Here is a 14,800-nt window from a genome sequence, read left to right on the forward strand (position 1 = left end):
CCTCATAAATTACTTGTAGTATCTTGCCTCTTCCTTATAGAATGCTCCAGAAGCCTCTTCTGATTTTTGTAAGTACCATAGAAAGCTGCAGGGGTTTTCGAAGAGTTAGTGAAGGTTGCAGAAGAAAGTGCCAGAAGCAGCTTTTATGTACCAAAAGAGGCATTGTAAGAGATAAGGAAACAAATAGTGTACTACAATACAGGAAGAGGGGTAATTTAAAACCTCCCTGACAGATCCAGAGAGTATTCCACTGATTTCCAGTAAAAGATAATCAATCCATCAATTACACTAAACTTCCCCATGTCCTTAGGCTGTCTAGATGTGGAGTTCTTAACCTACTGTCAAGACTTCGACCTTCAGTCCAGCTTTAGGAATGCAGAATGGAAGCTTTTAACACAGAAGTATAAAGCTTAGCCAAATCTGTGGCCACCTAAAAATAGAAGAGGTACTGATGTAACCATGCAGTTTGCAGATGGGAAAATTGACACTGGCTGATCTAAAAAAAATCAAAACAGAATGAATTTGTTACAAGGCATTAGATTGTAATAAGGGTTACAAGGGGGAAAAAAAAACCCAAGCAATCCCGTACATTTAAGGAGAACTTATCCTCTAGTGATATTTAGAATTTCTACCTAATATTAATTAATTAATTAATTAATTAATTACAATTTACCTTTTCTATTCCAGGAAGAAAGGCAATAAGTTCTATGGTAGAGTATGTCGCCTATAATAAAATTCAATAGTATATGTCAGAATGATGTGTTAAGGACTATAATATCTGAGACTCGAATAAAGTAGCTTGAACCAGGGGTCTAATCCACTAACCTACAGTAACTCTCTGATTTTACAAGATAAGCCTTTTGCCTTTTGTAAATTGAACTGTTTAAAATTTTTTCTTAGGAATAAATGCTCTCAATAGGCATAGTTTGTCCATCAATTTTATCAGGAAATCTATTTGAAACCCATAATATATGAATGAAACTCTGGTAGAAGATCAGCCTGTCTTAAATAGGATTCCAATTTTAGGTCCGAGTTCAAAGAACTGTTGAGCAAGCTTTGATTTTCCTACATCACTTTTCTACAGTTTAAATACTGTTAGAAGAACAGTGCACACAAGGATATCTCTGAAGTCTTGGGATATATTATTTAAACTCCACTGCTTTTAAATACGCAGACAATCCAATTTCACAACCTCCCCATGGGTGCAACTGATGTTTCTTTCAAGGATTCGCATCAGCAGAGGAGCAAATTACAGGGAAATAAAAAAGAAGAAGAGAGGATCGGACAAATAAACATAAGCACCCCACTTTGTTTCAAGTGTAATAAAACAAAACTATTTCACTATTGATTTGTGTATTGAATTGTGTATTCTATATTTTTTGTGTTGAGGTATACATGCTTCATGCAAATACAGAGATAGGTAGATAGAAGGACGGATATGAATGGAGATGGAGATAGACATGCATACAGAAACCAGCTCACCTTGCCTTCTCGTTCTCATACATAATAAAACAAATACTGTGTTTCCCCGAAAATACAACCTACCCCGAAAACAAGCCCTATCCCAATTTTCACACCTGCACCTAAACCCTACCCCAAAAATAAGCCCTAGTTAAGCCCTGCCTACCATCTGGTTGTACGAGGTGGGGCAAGGTACAGGCATAAAAATCAAGCTGGGTGGGGAGTAGAGCTGCCCCATGTGCCCTGCATCCATTTACCAGCACCGACACAATGAGCCTCATGGCATCTGGCCACGAGCTGCTGCAGAAGAGGTCAGGCAGTGGCACAACAGGTGTCAGGGCATGGGAGGCATGGCTATGGTGGTCCTAAAGTAAGTGGGCAAGACATCCTACAAAAATAAAACCTGGTGCTTATTTTGAGACCAAAAAGAAAATAAGACCAGGCCTTATTTTCGGGGAAACACAGTATTTCCTACTTTCCTTTTATTCCCTAAATAATATGTGGCTATTCTATATAGTATGCAAAGCTTCCCTATTAAAAATATATATATATACCATGTTGACCAGCAGGAATACAGATAGCTGTTGATAGCTACTGTTGTCTGTATCAAAACTGGGGAGTTCTTTCTCATATCTTTCTGTCTTTTGTAAACTGTTTAAAATATTTCTTAGGAATAAATGCAATATTTATGATCAATAGGCAAAGTTTCCCTATCAGTTTTATCATAAAAACCATTTGAAACCCATAGTATCCAACATACTATAATACAGTGATGGCTAACTTTTTGCCATCACGTGCCAAAAGTGAGGGACTGCGGGGGGTGGGTGGTCGTGCAGGTGCATGCCCATACTCATAATTCTATGTGCCCCACCCCCGTACATGCACACACGACCCCCCCCCGTGCTTCCCCCACTTTTGGCACGTGATGGCACGGTGGGCCCAGTAGGCCCGGTTTTTGCTCACCCCAGGCTCCAGAGCCTCTCTAGGAGCCTGGGGAGAGCAAAAAATGGGCTTTCCCCACCCCTGAAGCCCTCCGGAGGCAGGCAACAGACTATTTCCCTACTTCCGGGTGCACACCGGAGCTGAGCTTGCGTACCCACCAATATGGCTCCATATGCCACCTGTGGCACGCGTGCCATAGGTTCACCATCATGGCTGTAATAGATTAACATCTTCTGTTCTGCCAAAAATATTTAATCCAAAATAAAATTATACACGCGTAGATTCAAATTAGAAAGCCCTTATCTATGGAGATTCTCAGTCATCCAGGTCGTGGTTGTATCAAAGTGGTTGTCCCAATGGTGCTTTTTCAAGAGACAACTGAACTTTCCTGTTTTTCTTTGAAGACATTTCGCTTCTCATCCAAGAAGCTTCTTCAATTCTGACTGGATGATGGGGAATGGAAAGATTTATATTCCTTGCAGACATTTGCATTTGCAATGTTAAGAGGAAGTTAAAAGAAGATACATTAGAATGTATTCATTTTAGAAAAAACGGTTTAGAGGAAGAAGTTCTGTTGAGCATTCTCCCTCCCCTGGTTTCAGCTTCTCTTTAAAATGTTCAAAATGGCCATAGGTCCACTGTATCCTTTTTAACTTTGAAAAAATCCTGTCCTTCTCGGAATATCCGTGGGTCAAATCTTGTATTTGCAATGCTATTTACAATCCCATTTAAATAGTTTATAGGTTAAATTCAATGAAAGGATTTGCAGAAAGGAGGGATACCTACCATGATGTTCTCAATATGCAAAGTTTCCCTATCAGTTATACCAGAGAAACCATTTGAAACCCCTAGTATAAAATATACTGCAGGATCCAATCTGGGTAGTTATCAGGATCAGACATTTTGTCTTCTGAGCTTTCGGACTCGTGCTGGAGCCCATTTTCAAGAACTAGAATAACATGCTATAATAGATTAGCCTCTTCAGTTCAGCCAAAAACATTTAATCCAAAATAAGATTACTGTATTTTTTGGAGTATTAGATGCACTTTTCCCCCCTCCTAAAAGAGACTGAAAATTTGGGTGCGTCTTATACTCTAACCCCACGCGGTGCCCAAAATGGCTACCCACAACAGCTGCTGCCTTCTCTTACCTCTTCCGTGCTTTGCCTGTTTAGTCACTGAAACTCCCTCAGAGGATCAGATGGGCTTTTGAAGCTGTTTTTCAGCCCCAACGTGAGTGAAGCGATTGTTCGTGCTTTGCCTGCTTTTCTAATTGCTGTTTCCTCAGCTGTGCTTTAGAAGCACAGCCCCAACTACCCCCAACCTCAAAACCAGCAAGCGAACGAATGTGCTGGGACTAGCCAGATGAATACCTGGTAAGCAGAATTTTTTTCCCCTATTTTCCTCCCCAAAAACTAAGGTGCATCTTATACTCTGAAAAATATGGTAGATAAGTAGGCTGGCCATTGGCTATGGGGCTCCCTATTTCTCCCCCCCACTCTATACATCAGAAGAAATTTGTTTAAGTTTTTATTGACCCCAGTTTGCATGGTTTTAAGGAAGCAGATGTTGGTTCAAACAAAACATTGTGAGGATTGTGCAAATTGTCACTGATACTTGGAGCACCTCACAGAACCATAAAAAGATTTATTTTTATATCCTATCTTTACTGATTTATAGACAGAGTTTTAAATACTTGGCTGCGATGCATAATAACAGACAAGTAACAAAAGGAGATTGGAATTCATGCTCTGAAACCACAAAGGACACCCTGCATAACATCAAGATCAGAGCCTCTTGAGAACAACTGCAGCTAAGAAAACTTTGCTGCGGTCATGGAGATCTGAGTTTTAAAAAAATATTCACTAAGTAAAAAACAGATATCTTTCAGATGACCTAATAAATAGGTGGGAAGTGAGGTTAGAATCTCTGAGATCCAAAAACTGTGCAAGAAAAAAAAAAGATATACACTTGAATAAGTTGCAGTGTCTGAGCAGATATAGAGACGCTCCAGACAAGGATATTATTACATCTGTGAATGTCAGGAACTTCTGCAAATATTCTGAGAGTTAGAACTGAGATATTTTGTTTCATGTTTGGCTTCAACAGATACTGGTACTTTTCAATGTTTGTCAAGTACACAGTAGTGTACTTTAATAAAATAATGCACAGCTTCAGGTCTTGTGTGCATAGGTGACCTCTTACAGCAGGAGAGGGTACATCCAGAAACAGTATTTAGTAGATCACTGAAAAGTCAGACAAGCATCTGATGCAGTGGTGAAATCCAATTTTTTTTTATTACTAGTTCTGTAGCCTGGCTTGGTGCGCGTGGCTTGGTGGGCATGGCAGCGGAAGGATACTGCAAAATCTCCATTTCCATTCCACTCCAGGGGAAGGATACTGCAAAATCTCCATTCCCACCCCACTCCTGGGGGAAGGATATTGCAAAATCTCCATTTCCTCCCCACTCCTGGGGGAAGGATATTGCAAAATCTCCATTCCCACCCTATTCTGGGGCCAGCCAGAGGTGGTATTTGCTGGGTCTCCGAACTGCTCCAAATTTCCACTACCAGTTCTCCAGAACCTGTTAGAACTTGCTGGATTTCACCCCTGATCTGATGTACTTTCAACTAATTCAAACAAACTTAAAAGTATTTTCTTAAAAGTTTTTTAAAAAGTAAGTGAAAACAGCAAAAGAAAAAATAGAAAGGAAAAAATCATGAAGAAACAACTTGTGATTTTCCTAACAGTAGTTATACTTACAGTATCTCTCTCTCTCTCTCTAAAGTTACAACAAAATTTCCTTTTATCCATAGTCTGCTGTTTCTAATCATCAAATCTGTAACTTACAAGATCAATTTTTTTCAGCCAAAAAATCATAAAGGATTTCCAATCACAAATTTAATTTAGTTATTGTCCTTTCTCTAATTAAATAAGTCAAATTTCTTTTTTTTTTTTATTGAAAAGGTTTTCAAATACAAATTTTTCCCCCTTTTCCCCCCCCCTCCCCCCCCTCCCTAACCCCCCCTCCCCACCCTTCCCCCCCTGTGACTTCTTCGTAACAAAAAAAAACCCTAATTCATAACAGATTACTTACTCCCTCCTCAAAATACTGACCTTTACTTACTAAAAGTATTATAAATCCCCCTTTATCCATACATTTCAGAAAAGAAGAAGAGGAAAAAAAAAAACAAAAAAAAACAAACACATTATACTATAACTATTATAAAATAACTCTAATTTAGCATAATAGTGTTTTATATCTATGCATTATTGCAACAATTCAAAACCACCTTCCACTTTAAAACTATACAATAAGTCCTACTTTAATAACATTTCAAAGCGGGCTCCCCATAAAATCTAATTTAACATTTATTCCACTCTATCCATTTCCTCCACTCCCCTAAATGTATCACTTAAAAATCCCTTTTCTTAAACTAATCAGTCTGTAGCTAGCTTATTCACCCACTGTCTTACAAATTTACCATACACAACAATTCTTGATATCTTTAATTCACTGCCCACACTACTTAAAAATATATATATATATATATTCCATTATATCTAAATAAAAAAAGAAAAGACAATAACTTTAAATTTATAGTCCATATAATATCTTCTTGAAGTCTTTCCACTGGATTGTTAAAACCAACATCCATAATAGGGTGACATAGCTTGCGGATGCAACAGTTTATTCAAGATCTCCAATCATATCTGCCCCCATCAGTAGTAAACATCTTCTTATATATATAAAAGTAAAAACAACCACCCGAGTGACATTATAATTGTATTCCATATAATAATAATTGTGGGTTTCATCAGGATTATTAATTTCCATCATCGTATTGGGTAACAACCCGATCTTCTGCATGTCCCAATGTGATTCTCTTGCCTTATAATTCAAGATAATTATAATATATTTATCAACACAAAAAGAAGTTTCAAAGTAGATAATTCAAAACCATCAATTTGAGGCTCTTTCCATGTCCCAAAATTACGGCAATGCAGAGATCTGCCACTATCCTCAGGATGATATTGACCAATATGTCGCCTCCTCTATGTTTTCACATAATCATTCATATTTTAAAATCACTGGCTTCACTGTTGCTTGGGTTAGAAATTTCTATTTTTGTACAACCTATTTCTTTTTTTGTTTTCTTTTTGTGGGTTTGACCTCCATCCTAATTTTTTGTGTCTCGCATTTCTTTTTTATCCCTTGTATATCCTCTAATTGGTTTCCATGCTTGTCCTTGCCTTGATAAGTCATCACATTAAAATCAGATGGCACTTCTCTCAAATTTGTAGATAATCCAGCTGGGGTATCCGATAAATCCAAAGGCAATTTATCTGGTACAGTCTCTGTCTTTAGTTCCAGCTCCTTCTGCTTATCCTGTATTATATCTGAAGACGTTAAATTCATTTTCAACCTATTTTGATAAAATTCTTCCGCCCTTTCAACAGTATTTAACTGGTATCTTTCTCCTTGATATCTCAATATAATACCAACTGGGACGTCCCACCGGAATTGAATATTTCTCCTTTTTAACTCAGACACCAGAAAGCCAAATTTCTTCCTTTCCATTAATATCTTAGGTGGGAGTTCCTTGTAAATCCAAATCTTTCTTCCATACAATTGCAAATTAGAATTGAAGGAATTTTGCACAATTTTATTCCTAATTTCTTTATCTGAAAAATAGATTACCACATCTCTAGGCAATTGCCTTTGCTTGGCAGTCCAGGAGTTTATTCGATAAGCTCTGTCAATCCTACAAAACACTTCCTCAGGTTGAATCTTTAAAATCCCAGCTAGAAATTCAGAAGATATTTTCCTTAAGTCATCTCTGTTATTTTCCTGCAAACCTCTAAGTCTTATTGCATATTCTGTGAAATTATATTGTATCTTTAGAACCTCTTTTTGAATCCTCTGTTCCAGATATTCTACATTACCAGACTTTTGGTCAGCATCCATTTTAAATTTTTCTTCTGAACTATAATCCTGAATATTTAACAAATCATTTTCAATTTTTTGAATTCTATTGTCCAATTTATCTTGAATTTCATCCATTTTTGACTCTAGTAAATTAGTATTTGTATCCAACCGAATCATGAATTCTGACAATTTTAAAATTTTTTGCTGCAAAAAGTCAAACTTGGATTTCACCAATTCCTTAGTTTCCTGCTTAAATTTTTCAAGTTGCTGATTCACAATCTCATCCCTTCTTTCAATCTCCTCTAAGAGAAATTCTATTATATTAAAATCAGGTTTCTGGGACTGAAGAGTTAAAACTTGTTCCTTTAAATTCTTAGTGGGGGAATCCCCCCCACCTATTTGTTTGTCTGACTTCACAAGCCTCAGTGCCATGTTTCCGCCTAAGCAGGCTTTGTTAGAAGAAGAAAAAAAAAAAACAAGACAAAAGACTTCCAGCCAGCAACACTCAAGCCTCCAGGGAAAAAAGAGAAAAACAAAAACAGGAGCGGAGTTTTGTCTACAAATGTAGCCAGTGGTATTTATTCCGCTACATTGTAATAATAAAAAATAAAAAATAATAAAAAACGGAAGAACTTTCCCTCTCAAACTCTTCTCCAGCCGCGGCAGACGCCATTTTAAAAAGAAACTTTTTTCCTCTTTCTCTTCCTCTATTCTCTTAAGTAATTTTTAAAAGATAAGTAAAATACTTGCACTTCAGTATTACAGGTCCAGCTCACATTTTCTTTGAGTAATCTGTCAAATTCGCAGGCTTGCTTTTGACGCCTGGCTCTGCATTAGCAGAGGTCTCCCAAAGCCCGGAGCAGCGGCTGGGGATATGGGGCATCTCATCCGCTCCATCCCAAAAGTAAAAGAAAAACTTTTGGGACTCTGCAGAGAGTTCTACCCACCCCTGCCGGCTCTATCTCCGTTTCCTCATGGGAACGGAGTTTTTTCGAGCCGCCGTTCCGTTGTGAAGGCGGCTCTGACAGGCAGTGGAAGCTGACGATCCCAAAGGAACGTCTGGCGGCGGCCAGCAGCAAACAGGAAGTCGAAAATAAGTCAAATTTCTAATTCTGTCATCTTTACCAGCCATTCCTCCATTGTGGATATTTCAGATTTTTTCTATTTTTGTGCATATAATATTTTTGCAGCAGTTATCATATATATAAAAGCAGTCTTCCATAACTTTTTTCTAATTGCCTGGTTTCAACTGAAGATTTTTTTTTTTTTTTGTATGATTGTATATATCTAAACCCATTTTTCTGGCTTCTTTTGCAAGTCCATTAGGCATGATAAACTAATCTTTCATATTTTGCACATTTCCAAAATAAATTGGATGTACCTTTGCACATTCTTGATAATTTTTCTGGAGTCATATAAAAACCTCATTTTATAAAAATTATCTTTTAAATTATAACATAATGTAAATTTTAATTGCTTCAGCCACATATTTTCCCATTACAGGTAGTCCTCAACTTAAACAGTTCAGTTTCAACAGTTCAAAGTGACTTATGACCATTTTTCACACTTATGACCATTGCAGCATCCCCATGGTCACATGATCAAAATTCAGATGCTTGGCAAATGGGTTATATTTATGACTGTGCAGTGTCCTGGGATCATATGATCACTTTTTGCGACCTTCTGAGAAGCAAAGTCAACAGAAAACCAAATTCACTTAACAACAATTTAACAACTGCAGTGATTCACTTAACAACTGTGGCAAGAAAAGTTGTAAAATGGGACAAAATTTACTTAACACGTCTCATTTGGTGTTCAATTGTGGTTGTAAGTTGAGGACTACCTGTATTCCATCAGTATATTATACTGAAATTCTTAGCCTATTTTATCATGCACTCTCTCATTTGTTCTTGTTCCCTTTCAAACTTCAAAGACACATTTCAACAATTATATATTCAACATTCTTACATAGTTCAGTTTCCAATTTTGCCTTGTGCTATTCAATTCCAATGTCCTGTTATCCACCTTACATCTTTCTCTTAACTGCGCATATGAAAATCACTGAAAAGTAAATCTCTCTGCAGTCAATAGGCATCTTGATTTCATCTTATATTCTCCATACTCATATTGTAACAACTCTCAATAGATTATTCATCTCACTTTGCCTGCTGTTTCCTTTCCATAAAATGCTTCTTGTACTGAGACTCATTTCAGGCACAATCTAGCTTTATATCTCTTCCATATTCTCAATATGACACCTTTAATGCAATTATTTTAAAAGCTACATTAATCTTAACTTTATTGTACTATAGAAAGCCATGCCATCCAAACGTCAGGACATGTTCTAAAATTCTTTTGCTTCTCAGCGCACCCACTTCTTTAGCCAAACCAAGCAACAGGCTGAAAAAATACAATTTCCAATCAGGCAGTTCCAATTCTTCTTGTTCCTTCGCATTTTTGCCGCTAATATAAGATATTTTTGTTAGATGATAAAAATCTCTCCAATGAAAAATTCCATCCTGGTTCAAAGCCTCAATTCAAATTTCTTTAAGTAATTCAGACCAGATATGATCAGCAAAAGGATTTTTTCTAGGAACTCAGGCTCTTGATTTTTTTCCTATTTTTTCAAGCTAGCTGGCATTAAATGATAATCAAGTACAGTGTCCTCTCAATTTAAAAGTGTCTTGAGGATTTCCCAAGAAAAAAAAATACTAAATAGGGCATGACAACAAACAATTACACCAATTTAAATGCAACTTGGTCACACTACCATATTTTGAGCAAGGAATGACTGTACAGTTCTACTTCTGAAGAAATGATGTCAAGAATCTCAAATATATATATTTCTATATGTGTTTGCATGTACCTTCTGGAATAGCAAAGGTTTAATGCATGTGCTCTAGAACATGAAGACTTTCTTCTTTGGTAATTAATGCCAAGTCATACAGCCAATTCTTCATGAATCAATTAAATCTATCTCTTATTGGGCAATTCATTCTTTCTTTCTTTCTTTCTTTCTTTCTTTCTTTCTTTCTTTCTTTCTTTCTTTCTTTCTTTCTTTCATCCATCCATCCATCCATTCAATTTCATCCTGTTTCTCAATGTTTCATACTATTTATTACGTTTGTCCTGGCCTTTTTTCAAGAACGTTGATATGACACAGAGAAATATGCATCCTAGCTTTGGTTGTTTCTCTTATGGTCCTGTTTTTGTGGGCCACTAGAATGTCTGGTGAGTGTTGAAGAAGAAGGAAGACAGAGAGGTGTTACTGCAATGTTATGGCTTGTTCTCTATCATTTCCATTGCATTTTCTCTTTGCAACAAATACCTGAGGTAGTTATGCTTTCAGAGTGTAATTGTCTCGAAACACACAATGGACTTTACAGTTGAATGAAAATTTGGAAGATCTGAAGTTAGTCTGGCCCTCCAATCATTGATGTTTGCTGAGAAAACAAGGGATAAAGCATGTATTGTGATGTAACAATGCAAACTCCAAAATTTATGGACTTGCATTCAATGTTGAAATACATAAGAGTAAACTTTGCTTTGTGATATTACTGTATGAGTGCTACCATTTTTCCATCATAGCAGATAGCTGTGAATGCATATCATTCCATCCAGTTCTTTCCACTGGCTACTTAAGTGTGTGAACTGCAAAAAATATTAAGCCATTGCTGCTTTATGGTGCCAAAGGATATATCCCGACATCCATAATGGAATTAAATAGGTCAGATCTACTAAACTAATGCCAGAAGAAGAGAGATACTGAATGAATATAAATAATTATTATCCCAATTCTGAGCTTAGGCCATGAAGACTATTTGTATCCATTATAGTATTTGTATATATGGTGCCCTATTAATTTTATTTCCATCACTGGACAGCCAAGAGCTATAAAATAGCTGGCTGTGAGATTGTTTCCTTTGCCATTCAATGTTATTGCATAAATCAACATGTTTTCTTCAGATATTTGTTCAGGCACATTAAACAGCTTCTAGAAGCTCCATGGAGATCAGGATACATTTGATACTTTCTAGTTAATTAGCATATGAGCATGTATATTCAAAGTCACAAAGAATGTGAATTCACATCCATTCACGGATATGAAGGACACTATGTCTATCTCATAAGCAGAAGATACCATTACTATGCAGTCAAGCATTCTCTAACATTTTCCCCTTTTCAATTACTCAATGATTTGGGCACGCTTTGGCTTTCTGGCCCTATCATCAGCAACATTTTAATGTATTTGATTTTTCTTCACAATAGTCTTCATGAGCATGTGCTGAAGTAGATTATTTTTATGTGTTTAAAAATATCTTAAAGCATATTTAAAGCAAACTGAAAGCATCATAACACATAAATGCATAAGAATACCATAATCCAACACAAACACAAATTGATTCAACTTTTTATGTCAAGCTTTTTCAATCAATATACTAATATTGTAATCAAAATAGTAATGATACATTTTAATCAAAAATAAATGTTCATGATTATGTACTTCTTCTTATGTTATTCTCAGGCCATTTAGTTTGTTGAGCAAGTTTTTAATTAGGTCAAAAGTGCCAGTAACTCATAGACAAGCAGAAAGCAATCTAAGTCAAACCAGAGAACAAAAAGTAACTGTGGCATCAGATAGTCTGCAATCCAGAGGGATGGTAAAAGAATGCAAAGATTGTTTGTTTATTTATTTATTTATTTATTTATTTATTTATTTAAATTTGATTTATATGCCACCCTTCTCCGGAGACTCAGGGCAGCTTACAATGCGCTAAGCAATAGCCTTCATCCTTTTGTATGTTTATACAAAGTCAGCTTATTGCCCCCACAACTGGGGCAATTTATTTGTATTTTTATAAATATCTCAAGGCAGTGAATATCTTCCTCCTTTTTTCCCCACCACAAGAACCCTGTAAAGTGGATTGGGCTGAGAGTGAGAGGAAGTGTCTGGTCCAAGATCCCCCAGCTGGTTTATATGACTATAGCAGGGTTTGAACTGTACCTCTAACCCAGGGGTGAAATGCTCCCGGTCCGGACCGGATCGCCCAATCCAGTAGCGATGGCAGTGGGTGGTTCGAAGAACCGGTAGCAAAAATCCCTGCCCCCTCCCCATGCTCAGCTGAGCCGCACGATCATCAGAGGATTTCATTTTTATTTTTAAAAGTGTTTTTTCTACAACCTCTTCAGCCAAAAACATACTTTTAAAAGTAAAAAAAAAAAAAAAAGCCTCTGATGATCGCACGCCTCATCTGGGAAAGCATTTTTTCTACACCCTCTTTGGCCGAAGAGGCTGTAGAAAAAAATGCTTTTAAAAGCCTCTGACTTGCTCAGCTGAGTTGCCTGATTGTAGAAGGTTGTAGAAAAAATGCTTTTAAAAGTGTAAAAAAAAAAAAAGTTGGCCACGCCCACCCAGTCACATTATCCCCCACTAAGCCACACCCACAGAACCAGTAGTAACAAATTTTACATTTCATCACGGCTCTAACCCGGTTCCTAGCCTGATACCTTAACTACTAGACCAAACTGGCTCTTCTTAGATTAGCTTCAGAAACTGAATTCAATAGTGTTTCAACCTGAATCGACTTTCTGCACCAAATCCAAAGTGCTTTAAATCTTCTAATTAAATTAGATGCTTCTGTAGAAATCAATGATTTGGGAGAATTTTTGTGCAAAACCAGTGTGAATTGCTTTTCCAAACCAGTTCAGAAAATCAAGTAAAATCAGACTATCAAACCAAGCTGTCAAATAAAATCAAATTAATTTTTCAAGTTGATTCAAACTGCTATGTTAGATCCAGCTTGATACTCAAACTGAACAACAATTCAAATCAGATTAGTATTAATGCACAAGCCTAGTTAACCACACAGCTTCTGAAGGTTTAGAGAAATTCAGAAGCATGGCACACTTAGAGATTGATATAAAGAATTAATTTTCCAGATTGGTTGCTATGAAATGATGGTGTTAAAAGCCAGAAACCTGGCACCCATACAGAACCAAGCTGTGAGCCATTAGATCAGGCTGGGCAAGCTTTCATCCTACAACCACTTGCAATTCAAAGCTTAATTTCAAATCCAAGGCAAGCAATTTTTTAAAATTTATTTATCAAATTTAGAAACCACCCATCTCCCTCACAAAGACTTCACGTGTACCTGTAGTGATCCTTTTGGTCCTTTTCTGGATCTGATCTGTCTTCTGGCTTTTAGAAGACAGAGAAGACAATATGAGAAAGACAATATGACTGTATTAGAAAAATAATGAATATGCTCATACTTCTGGCACTGGTTCAAACTATTGCTTTGCTTCAGTTCTCCCCATGTGTATGTTAATATATTATCCTTTAGCAGCCCTTGGCAGAATTTTTTTTTAACCTTTATCCAGAAGTATAATTTGATTTTTGTTGCATGCTGCATGCTGGATAGATAATTAGCAAAGATATAGAAGAACTAGCTTCTAACACTTTTTCTTTTCAATTCCATAAAGAGATCCTTCTTTTTCATGGCAGTCAGCTAGCGTTTCCTAAATTCTCAGCCAATAATTTAGAGATCTGTGAAACTTGAATCATGTCTGGTGTTTCAAGTCTTTCATATCTTGTGCCTTCCCCAATCTGCTTCATTTGAATAAAAAAAGAAAAAGGAGAAGAAAAAATGAAGTAATTCCTTTGAGTTAATGTTTAGGAATCATAGCAGCAGGAAGATCTCACAAGGCAAAAGTTACTTGTCAATTTCTATCCACAGTATGCGGGATAGAAGAGCTTTGATACCCTATTTTCTTGTGTGGACAGCTAATTCATATGTTCATTCTTATGCCTTAGAAATAGATCATGTTTTCCATTGGCTTAAGTATTAAAAAGCTTGTAGTTCAGTACTGTCACCTTCGAATGGAGATAACAGAAATGTAAAAACCTGTCCTTTCTTCAGAGCATGAATAGAATGGTGTGAAGGAATACAGATACAATAAACATTTTTTTTATTGTACATGCTAATGTTATCTAAAAGCTAGAACTTCGCTAGTGTGAAAAGTAACAGAAAGGTGATTCCAATAGTTTATCAAAACCATACTGGTGTACGATCATATTGTAATTTGCCATATTCCAAGAGATTTTTGTTTCTCTGGTTTAGCAAACTAAACAAACCAAATCCATATAAACTGTTGTCTTGCTTTGCTCAGGACTCTTCTGCAATTCTTTCGCAAGGAGCTGAGTGATCGCCGTAGTTATTGCAAGCCAGTAAAAGTATACTTAGTTGTGTCTCTCTCCCCAAACAATTTGGTTTCTAATTTAAGCTGAGCATTTTTTTCTCTCACGACGCCTGAAAGTGTGCACTTAAAATTATCAGAATAAAGATGCCATATACCTTCTTCAGACTGGCATGTCTAAACAGATATAAATCCAGTCCACAGACTGTCTACTTTCCATATACCAAAGTAGCTTAGGAGGCACAAGATAAATCTTCTGGCATTTTCTCCA

The sequence above is a fragment of the Pantherophis guttatus genome, chromosome 3 (genome assembly GCF_059756535.1).
Source record: "Pantherophis guttatus breed Tessera chromosome 3, ASM5975653v1, whole genome shotgun sequence".
Taxonomy (NCBI): Eukaryota; Metazoa; Chordata; class Lepidosauria; order Squamata; family Colubridae; genus Pantherophis; species Pantherophis guttatus.